Source organism: Leopardus geoffroyi, chromosome A1 (genome assembly GCF_018350155.1).
Source record: "Leopardus geoffroyi isolate Oge1 chromosome A1, O.geoffroyi_Oge1_pat1.0, whole genome shotgun sequence".
Taxonomy (NCBI): Eukaryota; Metazoa; Chordata; class Mammalia; order Carnivora; family Felidae; genus Leopardus; species Leopardus geoffroyi.
In genome coordinates this window covers 89,462,174-89,466,494 of record NC_059326.1, presented here as the reverse complement: position 1 = coordinate 89,466,494, position 4,321 = coordinate 89,462,174, and positions in this window count along the sequence as shown.

Genomic DNA, 4,321 nt, shown 5'->3' with positions numbered 1-4,321 from the left:
CTGTTGTATCTGACTTATACTTGTATTCAGTACATTTTATCCCTTATGATTTCCTCCCCTTCTACTGGCCACATCTGTGATCCCACAGCCTTTTAGAGAATCCTCTCATTTCCCCTTGACTGTCATGGGAATGCTCATGTGTTGGCTAAGGTGATGGCCCAGATACTTCTTAACTCCTCATTCCCCAGGGTTCCAGCAGTGGTGCTGTCTTCCATGTAGAGCCTGGGGAAAGCGCCACTTCTTCCTCCCATATTTACTCTCTGTGTCATGCCATGGAAGCATCTGTATTTATGTACAGAGCATCATAAAACCTCTCTTCAGTAACACCATGGGCTTCTCCATAGGCACTCAGCTGAGTATGTGGGATCAGGTTTTGGACAGATGACAGTCTGGTGTCCTCCACATACCCTTTTCCTTCTCTCTTGCCTCTAACCCCCCCCAAATTTCCCTTGTCTTCCTTCTTTTATAATGCAGCTTTAAAAAGTCTTATTTTTCCCCCATCCTCCCTGCATTTATCCAATGTTAACAATATTCTTATATGAATGTATACACATAAATGGCACACAGAAAAAGTTGGTCATCATTTGTTTTACGAAAATGGGGTTATAATGTATGCCTACTCTGCCTCTTCTGAACACATCTGAGAGATCTACATGAATCAGTTAATAGAGACCTAGCACATTCCTTTTAAGACCCTAATCCTGGGGCACCTGGGTGGGTCAGTTTGTTAAGTGTCTGACTTCAGCTTAGGTCATGCGTCCGACTTCAGCTCAGGTCATGATCTCATGGTTCATGGGTTGAAGCCCAGCATTTGGCTCTGTGCTGACAGCTGGAGCCTGGAGCCTGCTTAGGATTCTGTGTCTCCCTCTTTCTCTGCTTGAACTCTGTCTCTCTCTCTCTCAAAATAAATAAACATTAAAACAATAATAATAATAATAAAAAGACCCTAATCCCGAGAGTCATCTTAACCCTAAAGTACCAACCTAAGCCCTAATCGTAAAATCTTAAATTTAAGGCCCTAACTCGAATCTTAACATTAGGGTCCTCACCTGAACCCTAATCCCCATGCCCTAATCCTATAAACCCCAAAAGGGACTCTGAGGCCCTTGTCCATGGTGGAGATAAACTGCAACGTACCTCCTCATTATTGAAGTGTACAGGAAATTTTTTTGCTTAATAACATCTTTGAATGTGATCTTTACTTAGTGATTATTTCCTCAGAATAGATATCCAGGAATGAGATTATGGTGTCTAAGGGTACACATATTCTAATGCTATGGAACATTGCCAAATTGTTTTCCAAAACTGACTGAAAGATGTTTCCTTTTGCGATGTGTGAGAGGACCTGTATCACCAACCAGATATAGGATTTATCACCTCCATCTTTTCTCCATTTGAAGTAGCCATTGACCAGAAGTGGGTGGGAGAACAGGTCGCCGCCCCTTCATTCCTAAACCTAAAAAGGTTTAGGGGCGCCGAGGAACTCCTCCTGAGGTCCCTATCAGCAAAGGAGACTCCAACCCCATGCTAAAGTTCTCAGAGGATCCCTGTGTGCCGTCCCCTGGAAATGAATGAGGCCCTAGAAGAGCGTCAGACAAGAAGAGGCTGTAGGTTCATCACAGAGTAAGGGAGAGGGATGGTCTCCTGGTGCCACTCAGGCCAGGGCGCCCATTCCCAGTGCTCACGGACATATATACCCTATTATCTTCGCGGTCCGACCTCTGGTGTCCCTAAATGAGCCGGACCTGATGAGGCCAGGGGGCGCTGCGGATAGCGGCAGTTTCTCTGAGTGAGCTTCCGTGCACCTTAAAACAGTGGGGGCATATCTGTTTCATTATGGGTAGAAAACCCAACACGGAAGAATCTGGCAATTAAGAACCGGGGCCAGAACCCGCAGGGGCAAAGGAAGCAAGGAAGGGGACTCAGAGAACGCGAAAGAGGGATACAGGAAAGAGGAATCGGAGAGAGGCAGAAGGAAGCAAGGGAGCTGGCAGGGCGCCCCTCACCGGGGTCTGGAAGGAGGCGGAAGGTTGGGAGTCGGGGCTTGGGGTCAAATACTGTTGCATCCCCAGCCTCAGCAGGGAGCAAGCTGGCTGCCGGGCAGAATGCGTCTCTGGGCAAGACGCAGAGAAGGACCAATCAGGAGAGGGGGTTCCGAGATCATTTGCATATGCACCGCCCCCTGGGGCACTCCCTCAGGGCGCCACCTCTGTGCTAACCGAACCGACCCAACTGTAGTGGGGGACTTTCTGTGCTTGGGCAAAAGCTGAGTTCCCAACCCGGGGGAGCGCTCCCAGAAGGACCCTAAGAGGGGTCGTCTGCGGACAGCGATGCTCCTTCCATTAAGGCACAGAGCAGACTCATTTATTTTATCTTACTTTTTTTTTTTTTTTTTGAGAGAATTACAGAGTTCCAGCAGGGGAGGGGCAGAAAGAGAGGGAGACAACAGAATCCAAAGCAGGCTCCAGGCTCTGAGCTGACAGTACAGAGCCCAGAGGTGGGGGCTCGAACTCACAAACCGTGAGATCATGACCTGAGATCACAAACCTGAGATCATGAGTGGAAGTCAGACACTTAACTGATTGAGACACCCACACACCACAGAGAAGACTCATTTAAAAAGCATAGTGAAAATGGAGAAAAGTGGAGAATTTCTAGGGAAGAAAATGGGAGAAGAGGCTAAAAGGAGGATGGCAGCATGAGGAGGGCAGGAGAAAAAATAAAGGCGGGGCCACCTGTCTCTACACAAGGGCTCGGGTGACAGGTGCCTCTTTGCGGTAACGGTGGGTCGGTAACGGTGGGTCGGTGGGTGGGTCGGTGAGTGAGGGCTTGGCGGTCTCAGTGACCAGCCTCTTCCGGTTGGAATCCTACTCTCTGGGGAGAAGGGAAGTCAAGGACAGGAAGGAGTTGGGGTTTGGGGGAACGGTGGCCATTTAGTGCCCACTGGGGGTTCTAGGAGGTTTGGCTCAGCTCTAAGGGCAGAAGAGAGAGTGAGAAGCAGAGCAGTGGAAACTCCAGTGGACCTGAGGGAGACTCTTATCCAGTTCTGCTTGTCCAGCATGAAAACATTCAACCCTGGAGGGGGATCCTGGAGAGGATGGCTCAGATCCCTGGGAACACTCCCCCACTCTGTCCCTGGTCTTCCATTTCAGTCTTACTTTCCTATGGAAGGCCAAATCTTCTAATGTATTGATCTGTCCTGTGCTGTGGGACAGATGTTCCCTCCTGCTGTCTAGGGGGAAATTCCAAGGTGTTTCTAAGGTTTTGAAGCTGAACACTGTCTTACTCATCTTTAAACGGAGACATTAATCAGGGAATCCTGGTTTCAGGGCAGCTTGAATTCATCTCTGGTCCCCTTCACCATTTCAAGTTCAGCAGGGGTCCCACTGGCAAGGCAGCTGCAGACCAGCAGGCAGGGCCTGGCTAACTTGCCAAGGTCTGGGGCTCTGCTGGGTATGGGTGTAGAGAAGAGAGCTCCCCAGGCCAAATGAGAGCCTGGCTGACAGCAACAAGGAGGCTTAGGGCAGATCAGAGGCCGCTGCCTCCAGGCACCTTGAGAGCAGCCTGCCTACTATCCCCTGGGGTTGGGGGCTGAATGTGTGAGTTTCCTGTTGCCACTGGAACAAAGTGCCACAAGCTTAGTGGCTTAAAACAACACACATCATTCTCTCACAGTTCTGGAGGTTAGGAGTTTTACTGTGTTAAAGTCAATGCGCTGCAGGGCTGCTTCCTTCTGGAAGGTCTGAGGTGAAAATCCATTTACTTGCCCTTTCCAGCCTCTAGCAGCTGTCTGTATTCTATTCTTTGCCTTGTGGCCCTTTTCTCCATCTCCAAATCACACCTCTTCAGTCTCTGCTTCCACCATCACACTGTCTTAGTTCTGATGGATTCCTCCTCCCTCCCTCTTACTAGGGCATGCAGCCTACCCCGATAATCCAGAACAATCTCCCCATCTCCAAAATCTTTAACTTGGTCACTTCTTCAAAGCCCTTTTGCCATTTAAGGTAATATATCCCCAGGTTCTGGGATTCAGGATGTGGACATATTCACAGGCCCATCATTTAGCCTACCACAGAAGGCTTGATGGGCTTTCCCATCCCAGGAAACTGAAGATCCAGAACCGCTGCTAGCTCACAGAGGACCGGTTCTCTGTAACCCAAGGCCTGTGGGAGGCAGCCTTTGTAAGCAGAGACTTGGGGGCCGAGGGTGCTAGGCAGAGATGTCTCACAGAGACACACATGTTGTTGACAGTCTCCTAGCCAGAACCGGACTCATAACTTTTTTTTTTTTTTTCCTGGATGGAGGAGGGTATTTAGCTGGG